This window comes from Rhipicephalus sanguineus, chromosome 8 (genome assembly GCF_013339695.2).
Source record: "Rhipicephalus sanguineus isolate Rsan-2018 chromosome 8, BIME_Rsan_1.4, whole genome shotgun sequence".
Classification (NCBI taxonomy): domain Eukaryota; kingdom Metazoa; phylum Arthropoda; class Arachnida; order Ixodida; family Ixodidae; genus Rhipicephalus; species Rhipicephalus sanguineus.
Genome location: NC_051183.1, coordinates 71,934,243 through 71,955,869, shown reverse-complemented (window position 1 = coordinate 71,955,869; position 21,627 = coordinate 71,934,243).

The window sequence follows — 21,627 nt, the reverse complement described above, 5'->3', positions numbered from 1 at the left end:
TACAAAGTGGGCACGTCTGACCATTTATTAGTGAGTGAACTGTGCCTTTGAGAAAAACTTCATTGGTGTTAAAGTAAGCGTGAGCGCTCATCTGCGTTGGCAGCACCTCATGACATTGCGATTAGTATATTGTGAATAGAGCAACCCCCTGTGATGTTGAACATGTAAAGCAAGTACAGATGACCGTGTTTATAACGAACACTGATCTACAGAATTATTAGCTACAGCGAACTAAGTTTGCCTTTCGGTTGTTCATGCTTGATTTCAGTTACATTAATTTTTTTATAGCAAAACCGAAAACTCGAGAGCCACCACCGATACCGGCTGTAACAAAGAAATGCTTGGCTCGCGCAAGACCAAAACTCAAAAGTAGCATAAAAAGCCAAATAAATATTCAAAGGCAGTCAAAAAACCCCACATCATTTTCAACCACTGGAGAAGGTTTGTGGAAATTTTGATTTTAAAGTGCAAAAAAAAACAGCAACACTGATTGGTTGCACCACTGTGTGAATCCAAGTTTGAAATCCACAAAGAGACAGGTAAGGATTACCTCATTTATAGTGTGCCTGAAGCCTAGAATAATGCCCTCTTGTATTTAGAATTTTCGAATGAGCCAGATATCTGACTCGCAGACCCAATTTTAATTTCTATGTTTACAAAGAAGACCGCATTATAACAAACTAATTTAACGCCCAGAAGCTATTTCATTAGAACAAGCTTCAACTGCATTGTCGCATCATACAAGTTACGGGGAGCACACACTACGACGACTGGCACTGACGGATGGCTACTGTTTTTCCCCCTACCTGTCGTCGGATGTTCTCAAGGTGGTTCTCGCTGCTTATGCCTGTAATTTACTTGTGATCATACCAGTATTGTAGTCTTTTTTTTTTCAGTTGGGTTGAGGCAGTTTATCGGGAGATTATGGCCGCCATCATAAATCACGAAGACAGGTTAGAAAATCTGAGGTCTCCCACGGAAAATCAGGAGATTGGCAGGTATGCACTAGAGAGTATACCTGGAGTGTCACACCCGAAGTCAAACCGAAGCACCACTCGGTTTCATTCGTTACTTTTGCACAGAGTCCCAATTCAAAATGTGCGCTTTTAACATCAGCAAAGCTTCAGTGCATGCGACTTGCGGTGCTCCCCCGTGATGGAATACTAGTATTGATTTAGACAGGCATTTTGAAGTGGTGCCGAAATTTATCCCAATAACGATGACAGCATTACTTTACGATACTATTCAACTTTTGGATTATCAGACACAAAGCTACAAGTGCAAATCACAAACAAAAACTTCGCTGTCAGGAGTCCTTAAGAACACATTCCAATGTAAATTCATTTTTAAGTGTGCAACGGTGACCATAACCAAAACAAAAGAGGTGATGCAGTTTTGACAACTCTGTCTGCTCGATGCGAGTTCGAGGGTCCCGACCAAAAATCTCTGCAACCACTAGAAATAGAGCGAAGCATTTTGCAACATGTTGGGCTCCCGCCACTGACCATTGCGGTGGGAGCAACTAGACATTTCGTCGATGGCAGCAGATATCGCTCCTTTCACACTCTGAAAATCACTCCGTTTCACCGACATGTGAAACAGCCTTCAGCATGCAGTGAACATTGGGGAGACTGCATCTCCTTGTCTGATGCCTTTCTCAATCATGATGTGCATAGGCACACGAATACTGCAGTACATACAAGCAAGCGTGGAAAGATACGAAGTCTCTTGGTTGATACACCAAGATACGTAACTTGGCGGCAAGTTAGTGCCTTAACAACTTGCTGCGACACACAACCATGTGTCACCTGTGTTATCGTGTTAATGACTAATAAGAATTTTAACGTATGGTGTAGTAGCGCAAATTCGACGGGACAAAGAGGACAAGAAGCAAAAAACACGACACTCGCTACTTGTTTTTACACCAAAGTTCACTAAATTTCTTACGTGATGTTGTTTTCTGTCGCTGGTTATTGTCCTGGAAAGCACATCGACGCACTCGGTGATGAATCTTGGACGCTCCTCTTCCGACACAGGACGCGCCATGGACTTTAGCAGTGCCACTTTTTCCGGTGGAGAGAACGACGGTTCAAAACAGAACTTCGGACCAGTCCAAGAATTTTTCTGTAGTCTTCGGGAACTGAACCTCCCCCAGAACGATCACTTTTCCTTCTGAAGGTTGCGTCTTCTTCGGTTTTGGCAAGTGCGGTCTCGTGTTGTCCCATAACCAATCCGCCAAATTGTTGGACGTCCTGCACCATTCCTTGAAGCGGCTCCCTGTCGTAACGTATGGCACACGCTATCCTCAGAGATTCCTTGAAATGTCTTGCCTGTCTCCACAATTCGGATTTGACAATCCGGCATATTCGTCTTGAGTGTGTCGAGGAAGGTTGAAGAAAACCACACATTATTTCGAGTTCCTTGGGGCAAGGTACTCGAAATGGCGAGTAGCGAGTGTCGTGTTTTTTGCTTCTTGTCCTCTTTGTCCCCGTCGAATTTGCGCTACTACACCATACGTTAAAATGATATCTCACCAACTAGCCCAGCTCTCAACCCTACTGGACTAATAATAAAAAAAATCAAGTGCACAACAGACAACTGCAGCTTCCTTGAGCAGAGCCAGCCCATAGGTTTTGTCAGCAGTGCCTCTAGTGGGAGTTTAGCAAAAAAGCTTCACGCTTCTCGACATACTCACGCGGCACTTCGACCACTCCCAGCATTCTAGGTCACTCTATCGCTGCTGTTCACCATCAGGAGCGCCACTGCTGATTGGAACTGTGGCTATGCCGTCGATGATCGGCACTTACTCTTGGTGTGAACAGTAAAAGCCAAAAGAAGAAAAAAGAACTTTCTGAATAAGCAGACAGAACAACCCTATGCTATGGGTAGAGCCGAAAAGAACTCATAGTTGTAGCAAGGTTGACTCATAGTTGTAGCCACACTGTAACATGCTCAATTTCTTGTTTGTCTTGCTGTCGCTGGCAGTAAACTTTTCAGTAATGAATATAAGTCAGCACCCGACTATTAATGTTGGAATTTACATAAGTCTGCCTAAGACAGTGGTAAGTTACTTATCAATATCACTACATAACTGCAATGTGGCAAGGACAACGGGAGTGCCTTATTTCTGTGCATCGGGCCATTTTGAAGGCAAGTGTTTAAAAGTCCACAAGAAGGATGTGTGTTTATACCCCACTCACAGCAACTTCTTTCCTACACTTTTAGTTTTAACTCTTCAATTAAAAACTACAAAAACGCCCCTTGTGCTTTCTGTGGCTTCATTATCTCTTCAATTCATATTGTTCTGTCTACAGAAAATGAACCCCTGATCGATAGATTCCTATTCTTTAGGGGTGTGCGAATAGTGAATTTTGGAACCGAATCGAATACGAATCGAATAGGGATGACACCGAATCGAATACGAATACTAATCGAATACTTTTCGAATAGTTTTCGAATAGTAAGACAACCATTCTTAAAACGGTCCTATAACTCCGCAGCGTTTTTTTTTTTCTTTTTTTGAAAGAAATATTCACGAACTTTCACCAAGAGCGTTGCGCTTACTTTTAAACTGTCTCAAAATACCACAGTTATCAAATCTGAGGTAAGCTCGTATACAGCAGCGACCACAACCTTCGAAATATTTTCGTACTGTAGGTTGAAATAAGCAGTGACTGCAGATGCTTTGTCGCCTGCTTTTAAATAAAACTGAGACATAAAATCTAAACAATTTAGAACCGAAGACTACGCATACAGCTAAGGCGGTAATGAAACACATAAACCTGCCATCGCAACCTGGTCCTCGGCACTGAAGGCATGTAGACATCGGTGTTGAAAGCTGTATCTGCAAGAACAATTTACGCAAACACAACCCTTGCATCTATTGCTATTCATGAAGCTGAATGCAGGTGCACCTTCAGTTCTTACAAGATGACGACAGGAACTGATTAATGCGATGCACAGGCAGCATAGTAAAAACTGAGCAAGTGTGGAGCTTTAATCAAAAAAGAACGCCTTCATCCGGTAATCAATATAGCGTCGGTAGTTTCGTAAAAGCTTGGGCTGCATGCATACTGGTAATTTAGTGATTAAAAGAAGAAAAATGGCCTTTAACTATTCCAAAGTATCATTGTTTTGGGGTTCTCCCGTCGGCGCTTATTATTCGAAAACTATTCGAAAAATATTCGGTATTTCGAGTATGTACTATTCGATTCGAGTACCGAATCGAATAGAATGCTATTCGATTCGTTATTCGAAATTTTCGAATATTCGCACACCGCTACTATTCTTTCAAACACAGAAACTATGTTGTTCAAAATGGAGCCTGTCTCAAAGCTTTTCGATACTACCTTCTATAGCTGCGATGCCTTTTGAACGTTTGATATGTTCAATGCGCTGTTTATTGCTGTGGGAAAATGCATGTCACGTCAAAACTGTATGGCTCCTAAATCTCAATCTGAGCTATCTCAGAGTCCAGATCACTCGATTGTGAAACTTACCCGAAGCCGAAACATTTCCAGGCGATACCGCTTGGATGACTTCTGAGATTATTGGGGTGCATTCGAGCTGAACAATTCCATTTTCCTCCGGTCCAGCTGAAATGCACAGCAAGAGTATCAATTTTTAAAAAGTACATGATGGTCAAGCAATTTTCTCTACTCTTCTATTTGGATCTTTATAAGCGAGTTGTACACCAATTTGCAGTAGGATAGATTTAGTTTTAGAGTGTGCAAACACATAAAATACATAGCATTAGCTCCCCAACAAAGGTGTTGCGCTGCAACTAAGGGGCTTTCTGTACAATGTGAAATCACTGCCAGCATAGGGCCTAATTTTGAGCTGACTTACAGGCTTTTGGATTAGCACCTAAACATACATACACGCTGACAAACATTGGTTGGGGACTCTCTTTACACGGCATGTCGCAGGCAGATTTCATGAGACGTGTTCTACAAGTGCCAAATTATCACATTGCTCCCAGTCTGGACGGTCAGTATAGCTGATGACGAGTAAGCCATGCAGACCTAACCTAATCTAACTAACCCCGTGCATCAAGCTCCCAATACATCGTTTGATGTTGAGTGACACTGTTCGCATATCTGCACTGGGTTGGGCGAGGCGTGGCAGTAATGACAGCGATTCAGCAGCACCCAGTACGTTACGCGAACTTCATGCAGTAGTGTGTATGCTAGAGCATGATCAATGTCTTGTGGAAAAAAGCGTGGGAACCAATAGACACAGTGCACCCGGTATATGGTCCGACAGGAAAGGCCATAGCAGACATACCACATACTACGAAAGTCACTAGGAATCTTCAGTCGGTCATAAAATTGATAAAATAATCATAAATGCAGGCAAAGTTTTCTATAAGCAATGATTTCCAAGAAAGTTAGGCTGCTGTGCATAAAAATAAAGTGATTGATATTATCTTGGGCAAGGCACGCAACAAAATTGCTGTTATCAGTTAGTGATTTAATAGTGGCACCAATTTTTTATTAAGTTATACAACAGCAGTTCTACACCCACTCAACACAATACCGGTCAGGGCCGACCACCTATGCATCAGTGAATATACTAACCGGCCTGTAGCATCTTCATTAATAATCTCATCATTCGGGTTATTCCAACTGATGATCAAGTTCTGGCGTTTTATAAGCAAAAGCCATAATATAATTAAAAGGCACGTTGTTGCAGATGATTTCGGATTAATTTTGATCACATGGTCTTCTTTTAAAATCAACGTAAATCGAAATGCTTGTTATTTTTAATTGCCCACCGAAATGAGACCACCCGTAGCATGGAATCGAACCCCCGACGTCCACGTGCTGAACATTGCAACACCTTCAGCCGTTGAGCCACAATGCGCGACGCTAGGGTTTACAGTGGTTACGCTGCTCGGCTGCTGCCACGAAGGTCGTGGGTTCCATCCCGGCCCAGGCGGTAGCATTTTGGATGGAGGCGAAATGCTAGGTGCCCGTGAACTGTGCGATGTCAGGACACATGAAAGAACACCAGATGGTCGAAACTCCTGGAGTCCTCCACTACGGCGTGGAGTACTCCACGGATCATTGGTTATACGATACGCTATTTTTGTAACTTAACCTGGGTACCCAACAGGATAACGTACGGACGCATTCGCAGTGGCGACAAACGCAAAGCTTCGCGCACCCTACTATAAACTTCAGACTCATACCGTGCTTTTCGCACGTGAAACACCAGATATTGATCAAGGGCTAACAAAGTTCCGAAATCGCCGCCATTTACACGTGACGTTTCGGCTCCCTCGCTGAGCACGACGCTCGTTCTCAGTGTGCAACGCATCAGTAGTGCCAAAATGAGACAGCAAAAGTCACGCGGACTCACCATCCATGGACGGCGCACCTGTTGCACGGCAGTGAGTGACCGGCGAGTGGCCGCAAGTAACAGCACCAGCCGCACTGCACCGATGCGGCTTGCACGACGCACGTGTCCACGGCCGAGGGTCGCGTGAAGGCGTCACATTCGCAGCCGCTCGACGAGCATCGAGTGCGCTCGACGCCGCGAATGTCGACGTTCGTGAACATGTTGCCCGTTACAGATACGGCACGTTTCCGAGCGTTTCGTTGACAGCGAGTGGAAATCTACGGCGGTGGTCGAGCACTAAGTTGAACGATGGCGCGCCCCGTCGACGACTGCGGATAAACAAACAAAGACCACGAAGTTTTCCCTAGTGACGTGAGCGAACCAGCCAGGCCAAGCACACTCTAGCCAGCGGGAGAGTTTGCAATACAGCCTGTAGATGGCGCGGCCGCTCGCAGTGGTGCTGCTAGAGGACGGACGTAATATTAATGAGAACTAACAGACAATAACGCCAAGGAAAGTACAGGGGGTGTTATCTGTAGTATTTAGAATGTAAATGTGAAGAAAGTAAAGTAGACGAAAAGATGACTTGCCGCCGGCAGGGACGGACGTGTTTTTCGTGGGCTCCGGAATGACAGCGTCAGATAAGTGCTTTTTTTTTTTTGCATGATTCGAGCTTGTTTGTTTAGTTAAGCCACTAGATTGCAGCTTAATAGAGCTTACAACTTTGTGCTGTTGGTATAAAGTGGTGTGACAGTCGCTTCGGGTGTTTTTTTTTTTAATATTTGTTTTTTTTGGCCACCACGTGGCTGAAAGGTGCACAGGTGCTTTGAAGTGTAACATACTTGCGGAGTTTTGTGATATCGTTTGGCTTTAATCTAATCTGCCGCGTGAATGCTCTATAGCCATGGTCAAAAAGACCGTAAAGTGTTCAGGATGCGGAATGGGGCGGAAATAGAGGTTTTGTGATGGATGAGACGACAGAGAGAGCTGACGCCAAGTGTAAGCAATGCGAGTTAGAGGCGAAGATGGAAATAATGATGGCCGCCCAGAATGAGCTCAAGGTGAGAATATCCGAGCTGGAGAAAGCGGTAGCGACAGAGCGGGAAAAAAACGATGGCTATGGCGGAAAGGCTTAAGTCAGCGAGGAGGGATTGGCAAAGGTAGCCATGCCAGCAAAGGTAGCCATGCCAGCAAATGTAGCCACGGGGAACAGGGAAGCAGGCGACAGCGGGAAAAATGGGGCATCGACCCCCACAGTGGTAGGCGCGAAGGGGGAAACAGGTTTGCAAAAGACAGGTGCAAGGGACACAGGACCCACCTTCCGCGAAGTAGTCTTGGGAACGGGAGGGGAAAAAAACAACAGCAGTAGCACGCGCTAGTAACAGGTGCAGTGGCCAGGTGCGGGAGAGTCCACCAGAAAAGTCGGATCACGTGATAATCGCCGGGGACTCGAATTTAGCTACATGCGCAGAAGCAGTCAAGGAAAGGGTGAGAGGCGACAAACGAGTTTTAATAGGAAAGTTCCCGGGCCATAGGCTGGGATCAGTGATGAGACAAGCTAACGCAAAACTCGCAGCTAAGTCTAATGGACGTAACCTCGTGATAATCGCGGGAGGTCTAACGCCGTCTTGAGTAACGAATCAGCCGAACTAGCGACCACATTGGCGAAAGGAGTCGATGACATGCGCGCCATTTCCCCTCAGGTGCAGATAGTGGTATGCACAATACCGGAGGTACCGGTGCGTGACGGCAACCTGCAAAGAGCGGTTGTCGACGCAAACAAAGAGATATGGCAGATGAGTAGAGAGAAAGGTATCGAGGTAGTGGAAATAAACAGAGAGGTGCACAGGTGGGGTGGTTTTCGAAGAGACGGAATACACTTCGATAGGAGGCTTGGCCATGAGGTGGGTTGGCGTCTTGCAGGACGCGCAGTAGCTTTTTTGGGGGGCCAGCGGGCCCTTCGGTGCCCATGGTAGCTTGTAATGAGGAAAACAACCAGGGGGACTCTTTGACAGGTAGTATAGCGAAAAAAACAGAGAAAAGGTAAAGAAGGGAAGAAGGCGCGTGTTGCAATTAGTTACATTAACATGCAGGGTGGCAGAAAAAAGGCAAAATGGTTAGAGATTGAGGGACAGTTAAACAAGGAACAGATAGGTGTTTATGCGGTTACAGAAACACACCTTAGAGACTTGGAAGAGCCACCACATATTGAAAATTATGTTTGGGAAGGATGTAACAGGATCACATCAGAAAGGAGAGGTGGGGGGGTGGAATGCTAATTCATAGCAGAACAAAATGGGAGAGAGTGAAACAAACGTGTTCAGAGCACATGTGGGTTTCGGGCACAGTAGGTGGAAAGAAAACGTGGCTAGGTGTAGCTTACTTGTGGACAGGCAATAACTGCAGAGAAAAGAATCTGGAGATAGTGAAATGCATAAGCACCGATATTAAAGAATTTGGTCATGATGCCGAGATAATCCTTCTAGGGGACATGAACGCTCACATTCATGACCTTGACGGATATTCAGACATCAATGGCAAGTTATTGCTAGATCTCTGCGAGCAACATAGTCTTGAGATAGTTAACGTGGGGCCTAAGTGTGAGGGGCAGATCACGTGGGAAGTCAGAAACAGGCAATCGAGCATTGATTACTGTCTCATGACAGAAGGAATATATGACAAACTTAGAGAGATGAGAATAGACGAAGAAGGCATAACAGCTTGGGTAGTGATCATAAACGCATAATATTACAAATGGGATCTAAAACTGAAAATAAGAACATAGAATCAAAGTTTGGCAGCTCGTATCTAAATGACAAACAAATAACAAATATAGCCGCAAGAGTCGAGGAAAAAGTAGACGAACTACCAGGCAAAGACTGGAAGTATAGTGAGCTGCTACATGTAATCACGAAAGAAATGGAAATAGAGAAGAAAACTATTTGTTGGAAAGGAAAGAAAAAGCCAAAAAGTTGGTGGAACAAAGAAATCCGGGAAGCGATCGATATGCGACGTCAGGCATCACGGGAGCACAGACAGGCAAAAAAGGAGAGAAGCGGCCACAGGACGAAGTCAACCAAATATGGGAAATATATTTAGAGCAAAAATCCATTGTGCAGAAATTAGTCGAGGCAAAAATTAAAGGTGAAAGTGAACGCTGGATGACAGAGATTCGCGAAAAGAAAAAGGCCGCGCCTAGGATATTTGGAGCCACCTAAAGCGCGGGTAGGAAGTCTGTCACAATGCAACAACATATGGTAGATGAAGGAGGAAATAAATTGGAGGATATGAAGCGCTAGGTTACATCCGAAAGATAACAGCCGATTCGTTCAAAAAGGTCCCCCAGGGGATTCCCCCGGTGAGTAAAAGTACGCAAGGAGTGCAACCGACGAAGATGTAGTACTAGAGAATTTCAATTGGAAGAAGGCCGAAGGAAAAATTCCTAAGCGCACTACTCCGGGCTTAGATGGGTTCCCGTCAGCCTCATTAACGAACTCGGGCATAACACTAAAGAAGCACTGCTGAAAGCCGTAGAAAAGTGCTTACAGGAGAGGGAAATACCAGACAGTTGGAGAAAAAGTAGAATGAACTTAATCTATAAAGGCAAGGGAGAAAGGATAACATTCGCTCGTATAGACCGCTAACAATTACATCGGTGCTATACAGGTTGGCGATGCAGGCAGTAAAATTAAAATAGAAGCGTGGGTAGAACAAAATGATATTTTGGGAGAACTTCAGAATGGATTTCGAATCGACAGGCGGTTAGACGATAATCTGTTTGTTCTTACCCAGTTGTATAGAAATATCTAAAATAGAAAACAGGCCCTTATACGTAGCTTATCTAGATATCACCGGGGCGTATGACAACGTTAATCAGGAAATTTTGTGGGATATATTGAAGGAAGTGGGCATAGGTGACGACTGTGTACAGCTTTTGAGGGAAATATACCGAGGAAATACAGTTTGTATAGAATGGGAAGGAATAAGTAGCAAGGACAGCGTTGAAATTAGCAAGGGGCTGAGACAGGGATGCCCTTTGTCCCCGCTGTTATTCATGCTGTACATGGCGAGGATGGAAAAAGCGCTAGAAGGTAGCAACATTGGATTTAATTTGTCACACAAACAGGTCGGAGCGATGGTTGAGCAGAAGCTTCCAGGTCTATTTTATGCTGATGATATTGTCTTATTTGCGGACAGTCAAGATGATATACAGCGACTGGCAGATATATGCGGAAGGGAGTGTGAGGCTCTAGGACTAGGATTTAGTGCAACAAATGTGGATTGATGGTATTCAATGATCACGGAGACCATACGGTATTAATACAGGGCCAAAAAATACCGAGGGTAAGCGAGTACAAGTACCTCGGAGTATGGGTAAATGAGGGGGATAGATCTATGGAGGTACAAGAGAAAGCATCGGTAGCAAAGGGAAAGAGGAATGCTGCAATTATGAAGCACAGAGCTTTATGGGGATACAATAGGTATGAGGTGCTTCGAGGGCTGTGGAAGGGTGTGATGGTTCCGGGGCTTACATTTGGGAACTCAGTGGTGTGCATGAAGTCAGAGGTGCAATCAGGAATGGATGTAAATCAAAGGACGGTGGGCCGCCTCGCGTTGGGGCGCTCACGGGAAGACGACAATGAGGCGGTAAAGGGTGATATGGGATGGACAGGCTTTGAAGTGAGGGAAGCGCAGAGCAAAATGAGATTCGAAGAGAGGCTGAGGAAAATGAAGGAGAGTAGATGGGCAGAGAAGGTTTTCAGGTATTTGTATAGAAAAAGCGTTGACACGCAGTGGAGAAAAAGAACTAGGAGGCTCACCAGTAATATACGGCTGGCAGTGCGGGCGATATGGCAACAAGGAGCATTAAGCGGAAGGTCAGAGAGGCGGAGAGGACTTATTGGATGACAGCGATGGAAAAGAAGCCGGCTCTGAGTAACTACCGAAAAGGGAAAAAAACGAAATAAGGAGGGAAAGGTTTTATGATAATTCAAGGGGAAGCGCTTTACTGTTTGAAGCAAGGTCGGGCTGCCTTAGAACGCGTAGTTATAAAGCGAGATTTAGTAACGAAGAAGAACAATGTACATGCTGCGGGGGAACTAAGGAAACGATGGAACATGTACTGATTGAATGTGGCGATATTCACCCAGGTATACGTGTGGGCACGAGTCTACATGAAGCCTTGGGTTTTAGGGACAACAATGGAAAGCTGAACACGTCCGCGATAGAAATAAGTAAGAGACGGTTAGAGTATTGGTGGCAGAAAAGTAGAGATAAAGAACAAAAATAAATAATGGGGGAAAAATAAGGTCATTCTGCCTTAAGAGGCAGAGAGATGGACCGTGAATTTATATTTTTTGGTATAATAACATAGATTTAATCAATGTAGATAAGGTATTAGGCCAACATGAAACAAGGAAGATTTTTTTTTTTTTTTTTTCTTCGAGCCTGGTGGCAGACATGTCACCGCCCCGTTTTAAAGGGGACGCTCATAGCATCCATCCATCCATCCGTGCCCTCTCGCTGGCTGCACACTGCCCGAGGCACTGGGGTTTGTGTACACAAATGACTCGGGGCCAGGGGCGTAGGCAGAAATTTTTTTCGGGGGAGGCACCTCCATGATTTGTAGTGGGGACGAGCAGGCAGATGTGGTCGAGTGTCATTTTCTGCTCTGTATGGCAAAAAAAAAAAAATTTCGGGGGGGGGGGCACGGGCCCGGTGTGCCCTAACGTGGCTACGCCCCTGCTCGGGGCCACACACAGGCGATGGAGCGGCTGGTGCAGTGAACTACGCGGCAGTACGCACCACCAAAAAAAGGCTTGTGCAGTGGTGGTGCGCGACGCAGCGGTAGTAGTGATTTACGCGGACAAAAATTGAAGCCGAACTGGTATGGGATGTGTACGCCTGTAGAGTGTTTCAGTGTATTTACTTTTTAGGTGTTTTTTTTTTGTTCTCTGGCTCGGGCAAATAAATCTTGCCCGCCCGATACAAAGGAATCAGCCTCAAATCATCATCATATCATCTTCATCAGCGCGGCATTCGCGCGCGTTTAAAGTCCCTAGATTTTTTCTTTTAAAGTCCCTAGAACAGAGAAAACCTGCGCGGAAAGCGTGCAGTCACAGCGAAAGCTGGAAGAGCGGCGTTTCTAGAGCCCGTTATAAACTCTCTTGTGGCTACTAATACAAGTACATTAGCAACGTACCTACTACGCCACAAATCATAATTTTCGGGAAGTTTCGAAGCACCCACCACGACATTACTCGTCATTCTGCGGAGAAGCGAGCTACCATCTGTAAGGCATCAGGTGCACTTACTTGATGCGACGGTTGATGACGATGAAGAATTATGGCTGAGCCCTTTGTAATGGGCTGGAAGCTTTAAAAGACCCACTACGTAATTCGCATTGTGTGACGCCCGGTCGTTATTGAACTCTCCCGCCACGCTTTATGATATACGCGTTAACGTGAGAAAGAGAGAGAGAGAGCGAATTAACATTAATGAGACCCTGAGGAAATGGATCATAGGAGTCTTATGGGCTTCCTTGGCAACCAATAGAAGTGCACTTGCGAGGAACCCACTACGCTATAAATTATCATAATTTTTTGAAGTAGGGAAGCAGCTCTTCATTCTGCGGAGAATCGTGGTACCCGCTAAACACCTTTAAGGCATTATGTGAACTTTGTTGGTGCTGTGGCTGATGACGATGAAGTAATATGGGAGAGCCCTTTGTAATGGGTTGGAAGCATTCAACAACCCACTCGCTGCGCAATTCGCATTGTGTGACGCTTGGTTGTTATTGTTACGTGAATGGCGACTAGGTAGAGTGTAGTCCGTAGACTATTTACACGATATATTTACAGTAGTGGTTGCAGCGCTGACCGGTTCAGCTCAGAGCCTGAGCGGAGAGAGATCTTCCTTCTCTTCGTCCGGCGCACACGCGCATGGTTCAAGGGGCTGGCAGTATGCATGTAGCATTATTTTACTCTTCTAACACGCTACATTACATGTGTTAATGTGGTTCCTTCGTGACATCAAGCCTGTGTAGGGTCTTTTTGCAACGTAGTTTCAAGCACCCCAATGGTACAAAAGTGCTCGGCACGACGCTGGCCCAAGGTCATTGGCCAACCTGGCCAACCTCGGCCATAGGTCAGCTGCCGACGTCGGCCCACATTTGGGGATTGACACTGGCCTCAGGTTGGCCGATGTTATGGCCACCGACATTGGGACGACCTAAATGGCCAACCTGGCCGACTGCCAGCCACCCAACGGCCACGTTTGGCCCTGTGAAAATTAGCTCATGGCCAGGCGCCAGCCAGCCTAGTGCCAAGCTTGGGCCGGTGAAATGGCCAGTTGCCAGCCACGGCGGGACCACGCCTGGCCCGGTGCTTATTCGCGCATACGGCCAGCTGTTAGTCACGTAGGACCCAGCTTGGCCGAGGAATAATTAGCCTTGATTTTTCGCGATGCTACATTTTCGTACATGCAACAGGAAGGAAGCCCCGTATTGCACACCAGTAAAGTCGGCAGACACAAGTACAAAATGCAGGAAATTATTTTGACCATTTATTGAAGAATTTTACACATCAAAACAGTGCAGAAACACACAGTGAACTAAGATTGTCTGTATAGGAACACAAATGCAATTCACTACATCACCAGTACATGGACGTAAAATGGCACAAGAAAGTTTGCGCAAGTCTATTGCACAAGAAGATTTACGGCGCGAAAACTTTCACGTTGATACAGGTGAGCTCGCTGCCTAGCTGCCGCTTCTGCGTTCCTCCATCTTCTCTGTTATGCGGTGTCAGGCAAGTAGATTAGCCCACCTCTTCAACAGCTCTCATACCTTCGGTCGGGACTCTCATGCTTTAATTGCGTCCCATATTTTCTTCACTTAGTGTAGTGTTCCAGCATGTATTGCCGTGATGATTTCGCGTGTCTGTCACATAATTGTTATTTCTTGAGAGTGGATTCCGACGTTGTGTTCTTTTCTTGCGTCGCGGCAGAGGGTGATTTGCTTGTGTTTAGTTTGAGTATTCCTTTGTTTTATTTAACCCGCAAACTCATGTGGATGGAATCGTTGTCGCCGCATCCCTTCCGGAACGAATAGTGCAGATAATTCAATTAACATATAAAATAGAAATTACACATAAAGGCTGATTTTCTGCACTATTCGTTCCGCAAGGAATTGGTGACAACAACTCCACCGACGTGCGTTAGCGGGTTGTTCGACAGGCTGACCGGCGATGATGTCCACGCCTGATCGACTGCGGGCCAGGGGCATCGGACAGAAGACGACGTCAAAACATACACTCGCTTTAACAAAATAAAACCACGCCGCCCGAAATCAGTGATCACATACAAAGGAATACTCATACTAAACACAAGCAAATGACACTCTGCCGCGACGCAAGAAAAGAACACAACGTCGGAATCCACCCAAGAAAAAAAAAATTACGTGACAGACACGCGAAATCATCGCGGCAGTACACGCGGCAGCCCTACACAGACAGAATATTCGAAAAAGAAACATAGGATGGTTAACCAAAGCAAAGATTGAACGCGATTAAAGCAAGATGGTCCCGACGGAAGGTGCGAGAGCTGTTCAACAAGTAGGCTTATCTGCTGTGGAACGTCCGTGTGCTGGTGGTTTGCCGCCGTACACTGCTGCCGACGATTAGCAGGGACACGAGTCACACGCCGCTCCCGAAGGTGGAGATTTGATTCGAGCCGTGGGTCCTGCTACGGGACCACGCTTCAGCTGCCAGCTAGCAGTTCGAGTCTTCGCCTCGCGTGCCGCTCGGCTCGACGGTTCAACAAAGTGTTCGTTCGTTCGCTCTCCCTTGGAGTCCCTAGACCCTCGCTCCCATGCTCATCCCCGCTCACCCACCACTCTATGTCCCTCTCCCCGTGTGCCGGCTGCCGCGAGCAAGAAGAACCGGTCCACCACGTGAAGGAAGAAGGGGGTGTTCGCTCCCCTCCTGCTGCGCACACAGCAGTGTCACGGCGGTGGAGCTTGTCGAGTACGCACAGTTGAAACCATTGGCATATCTGGGGGGGGAGGGGGGGGGGAGGGTCCGAACCCTCCTAAATTTTCTCAATTTTGCATGTGTGTATGTAGACGAATTAGCAGGTATAAATGGTGGCTGACCACCTCACCCCCCCCTTCCCCCCCCCCCCCAATCTTCCCCAGAGAATATTTCTATCTACGCCCCTGTTAATGGCATATATATGTCCATAAACTGCCAATTTACACCACGATTCACGACATACCACTGCCTGCCTCAAAAAAGAAAAAAAGAAAACGCAGCAGGAATATCCGTTGCTACTTACACAACAGGCAAATTGACGAGCGCCAAGCACCCGCGTCCTAGCATAGCACACCAATCTAAAATAGAGGTCGGCCCACGCTCGTGTTCCGACCAAGCCCGGGTGGCGTTGGCAGAAGGTAAACAGGCGACGTCGGGCCAAGCGCGCTGGCCAACTTGCTGCCGACCTGGTCGATGGCCAGTCACGGGCCAACCTTTTTCTTTGGTTGTATGGCCCAGGCCCGTAACTAGGGGGGGGGGGGTTGAGGGGGTTCTGACCCCCCCCCGAAATTTTTTTGATGCTTTAACTTTTCGGGTGATACTAAAATATTTACACGCCTTCACAGCGACCCCCAGCTGCCAAAGTTACACTGCAACTTTCCTGGCATTGCTTCCCTCTTCTTCCTTTCTTCAAACCTACCAGAACACCTCAGCGCTCCCTCCCCCGCACGCGCACCTGCCCTATTTGTACAGCTTTGCACTTCGCCCTCGCGTTCCTTCGAGTCTTTTCTTTTTCGTCTTTCACCCCGTAGCAGCTCCTTTATTGATTCCAGATGCTTTCCTTGTGCATTGCCGCTGGAGAAGTTATCCGTCTGTGCGGACCGCACGTGTCGGCTTTGGGTTTCTACGAAAAGCGCGTCTCCTTCTGTGAAAGTAAACAGTTCGACAGCAACGGCAACACCAACACGACGTGCGCAAATTTGCCAGGGAACGAAACCCCTAAGCGGAAAAACTCAGCGGCGCATTCCGAGGACGCAGGCTGCAGGGTAAACTTTTCTCAAACTGTAGTCTTCGCCACCGAAACGAATCATCGAAGATGACATCTACTGAAAGACTGGCATATCCGAGCAACTTCGAACAACCTTAACCACACGCAAGGAAATCTACCTCTTCTGTACACACAAGGTATATGCGCCTCCCTACAAAGCACACAAAGCGAGGATACAGCCGGCACACAATCCGGCACCAGCGGTCAACTTTCACAGGAGAGAAAAAACGCCGCCAAGCTGGGCTGCGCGCGGGAGTACAGAGGCTGACGTCACAGCCTACAAAGTGCATTTTTGGGGGGTCACGGCTATTTAATTAGCGCAGCCCAGAGAGAATTATGCAGGCGCCCAGGGAGCCGTCTGTGAAAAGGTGACTTTTTCACAGGAACGGAGCAACACCTGCTTTCTGGACTGTACCACGGGAGTGCAAATGTCTCGGCAGTGCATTCTTGGGGGGTTCACGTATATTAAGGGGAGTATGGAGTGCCCATGGAGTCTTCTGTGAAAAGGTCTTTAAGTAGCGTTAATCCAGTTTGCTGCAGCGGGAGTACAATAATGGTCCTGCATGCACACCAGCTGTAGCGGCGTTCAGAAAACACATGCGCCACGCGGGAGCCGGCGCGTTCATCACACTTCTACATTCTAGCCACTGTAAAGTGGATAAGAGAGGAAGAAAACATCGCCCGCCGTTCACGCCAGGCAGTCGAAGCAGTCGCAAACGTCTTTTGGAGCCACTGGCCACTTCTGTGTGCGTGCACAGGATTGCGGCAGCAAAATGAAAAGACACTCTGCAACAACGAAGCAAAGGAGTCTTGCGTCTTACTTCAAGAAAGTTCGAACCGATGAAGCGGACGGAGAAGAACCGCCTCCTTCGAAGGATAAAACTTCGCCCTCCTCAGCACTGGTGGAAAGCCAAGCGCGTCGGAACTTCTGTAGCGACTCAGGAGAATGCACCGGTTTATGTGAATCACCTGAGAACGAACACAAGCAGGACACCCATGCGCCGCCGGAAAATGATGGTGGCCGCAGTGCAACTCCAAGTGACCTTTGTTCTACAGTCAACGCTGGGCAAAGTGACGCCTTTACCACTGGGCAATGCCCAAGGAAGGTGAGTGGCATGGCACCTACACATTCTGGTTCGCCTCCCCTCTGTGCGACGAGTGCGAATATTTTGGACTTGGGACTGTTTGTCTCGAAAAGCAATAATGTAAATGATCCAGAGACGACGGAGAAGCTGCTGCTCAATCCGTGGACCCCTCCGGCTAACTATGATTATCCAGCCACAGGGAAAAGGAATCTGAAGTTCCAACCTCACTGGGTAGATCGTTACCCATGGCTTGTTTATTCAGAGAAGCTTCAAGGAGCATTATGCAATATTGCGTAGTCTTCGCAAGCGAGTGTGCAGGAAAAGGGGAGCACCAGCGCTTGGGCTGTTTTGTAACTAAGGAGTTCACCAATTACAAGAAAGCCATGGACGCCTTTAAGAGCCACGCATCCAGCAGTTATCACGCCATGTCAACAACGCTATCGGAGAACTTTTTAGCAGTCCGGTCCCGCTCACAGCATGACATCTTAACACAACTTGACCACGGTCTTAAAAAGCAGGCGAAGAAAACCGCAAGAACTTGCTGCCAATAATAGAAACAATCCTTTTCTGTGGCAGGCAAGAAGTACCGCTTCGCGGCAACAGACGACTCTGGTCCGATAAATATGTCTGAAGTGCTGCCATTGAAAAATGATGGAAATTTCCGCGCACTGCTTAGGATGAGAGCAAAATGTGGAGATGCCGCCTTGAGAGCTCACATGGAAACATCTCCGGCGAATGCGCTGTACACGAGCCCAAAAATTCAAAATGAGTTGATCACCCTCTGTGGTAAAATCATACAAAGAAAGATAGTTGAAAACGTCAACTCAGGTTCGTGTTTTTCAGTTCTAGCTGACGAGGCCACTGATATATCTCGCACCGCCCACATTTCCCTATGTGTAAGGTACGTTGGACACGACACGTCGGGAGTGCCCATACTTAAAGAAGATTTTGTAGATTTCGTTCCCGTGTACGATCTCACTGGCAAGGCGCTGGCGAGCACAATCCTGAACAGCCTTAGAGGTCATGGCTTTGACCTGAACCTACTTTGCGGGCAAGGATACGACGGCGCGGCATCAATGAGCGGCCACCTTAACGGTGTTCAAGCCTTCATTCGTCAAACAGCGCCCAAAGCGTTGTACGTGCATTGTAGCGCCCACTCGTTGAACCTTGCTCTGCTTCACGCATGCAAACTCCCCAGCATCCGCAACTGTTTGGGAACTGTATCCTCAACCTGTACGTTTGTGAGAGCTTCGCCACAGAGGACGAACCAACTGCGAGACAAAGTAGAAGATTTAACACAAGAAAAAAGAAAATCAGTTCTCTCCTTTTGCCAAACAAGGTGGGTAGAGAGTCACGATGCACTTCAGCGTTTCCTTGAACTGTACGTGCCTATTGTACAATTCCTCGAATATTTGGAAGAAGAGGCCGCGTCATCTGATACTTCATCAAAAGCTTCTCAACTGCTCAATGCCATTACGAAGCCCGAGTTTGTCGTTTCGCTTCAGATCTGTAGCGACCTCTTCTCTTTGACACTGCCACTTTGCAAGTTTCTTCAAAAAATTGACTGTGACTTGGCTCAAGCGTGCGATCACGTAAAGAATGTTATAGACGTTCTTTCCACAAAAAGGGCTAGTGCGGAAACGGAATTTAATAAGATTTTTCTGAAGTCGCTCTCTTTGCTGAAGATCACAAATGTTGAGATGGCCCTACCACGCATCACTGGAAGGCAGATGCAAAGAAGCAACGTACCTTCTGCTACTCCCGAAGAGTACTACCGGAGGAATGTGTATTTGCCTTTGCTGGCTGACTTCGAAAATCAATTAAGAGACCGGTTCGATGCCCATAAGAAGGTCGTGGTTGGCCTTAACATGCTGCTGCCGAAATTCTGCGCATCGGCTAGCCTTTCTGATATTGATGATGCAGTGCAGTTTTACCTTGGCGACATTCCTTCCGCTAATGTCATCGAAGCAGAGTTCACACTGTGGGTGAACAAATGCTGCCAGATCGAAGAAAAGAATCGCCCAGCTTGTGCTTTACAGGCCTTAGAGATGTGCAACCGCGACTTTTTTCCGAACATCCACAGCCTACTTTCTATCCTGGCGACTTTACCCGTGTCGACGTCGACCCCGGAACGGACTTTTTCCACACTGAGAAGGCTGAAGAGCTACCTTCGAAATCATATGAACAACGACAGATTGACCGGACTAGCACTGCTCAGCATCCATCGAGAACTTCAAGTGACCCCAGAACAAGTCCTCACAGAATTTTGCAAGTTGCCGAGAAGGAAAAACTTCCTCGTTTAAACTTCCCTCTATGTTTCAAGAGTCGATTAAAAGCTAACCCAGCTAGCCTAAGCTTCAACCCTTCTATTCTTTCGCAATTACGAGGAAACTATCCAGCAAGCAGAATGTGCGAACGGTAACAAGAAGATCGGAATGTCGGGCGACTTGTTTGTTTGCTTGCATACATACTGTCACGGACTGCCATTTTGCGACCCGGCGTAACGGCAAATTAACGGGCGCCGCACTCCCCCGCTGACCGGTGGAACCGTTCGCTCATGAAAAGACTGGTCTTTAGTGCAGGGAAGTTCTGAATGGGGTGTTCTTCAAACGTTAGTCGCCGATGTTTGATCCTTTGTACCTACGGCGGCGTCGGCAGGGTCGTCAAAGGCCGCGATGCACCCCGAACCAGCTGTAGACTGCAAGACGCACCGGCTGAAACCAAGGAAACTGACCATTCCCACGGGCAAAACTGCTTGTGGACAAGCCGTATGAGAGAACCCCAACAGGTTGTCACTCTCGCTCAGTTGAGGACCCTCTCCTAATTAAAAAGGGACGCGGTCAATATATTTTTAGGGTGGAGTTTCTAACAATGAAACGTGCATGATTGGACCCATGTAGAGGTCTCTTTTCCCCCAGGACGAGAATGAGGGGACACGGAGGTCGATTTAAGCGCAGGATTTCGCCTTGCTAAGCAGTCTAGTTGCTGACCAACATGGTGTAGAAGGAGATCAAGAAGTATCCCTTAAGTGGTTGTGGCTCCGTATCGGCTGGCCACCTAAACTTAGCCATTCGTCTAGTTGTGACGCGAAATTAACGTCTGTAACGTAGGCATCGGTACTTGAATCTCGAGTAAGTTCAACCTGCCCGAGATCGGCTTCAAGCACTAGCCTACCGGAAACACCAGCGCTGCAACACCGCCGACATCGCAGTTGTGCCAGAACTCTCTCTGACTTCTTGCATCCGATCGTCGTGGACTCAACGCTGCCGGTCATCACAGGTATCCCTTCACCTGTTTATACCTTCGGACTTTCTCATCTGTAGTTTTATTGTTGGTTAGTTTTGTGTAGTTTGTAATACTTCTCTCTTGTAAGCTGATTTATTGATTTTATATGTATTTTGTTAGTTGGTATTAAGTGTTGTACTAGATTCCTCGTGCTGCAATATCACTAGAGTTTTGTTTTTCCCCACACACGTCTCTGATCTCTTCACTGTCTCTGCTTACGTACGGAACGACCTAACCTGCTGCCATTCCCGTCGCCGACTTCGCGCTGGCGACGCTAGAGTGGCAGCTTGTAACACATACATACCGTTTTTGTACCGTGGTTACATTGTGTTACTTCATCAGGAGCCGTTGGTCGCGGTGTCCCCGGCTTTGGTGGTGCTATTGTCCAAACTTATTTCTTGCTTTAACCAGAATTTGAGGTTGACATACCAATTTCTTTATTTGGGTACAAATAATTGAAAAGTACCATCGAATTATTACAAGTAAGCGATGTACTTGATTTATTCACAAAAATAAGCCAGTATAAATCTTAAAAAATGGCAGCCGTTCTACACGCAAACCCCCCCCCGAAAAAAATTCCTGGGTACGGCCCTGGTATGGCCGACTAGATTGGCCAACGACTGCTTCCCAACTCGTTGCCAACCGTCGGCCACTGGCCATGTCCCGTTGGGACCGGCGTGGCTCTGTGGTAGAACACTGGCTGCAAATTTTTTTCTTCTTTCGTTTTTTTTTTTTTTTCTTATTTCGGGCGATAGTGGTTACGGACACCGGCAGCGGCGGCGGACAACTACGGCGCCAAAAATGGCCCTTGTTGTGATCTCATATAACAGCGTTCGCT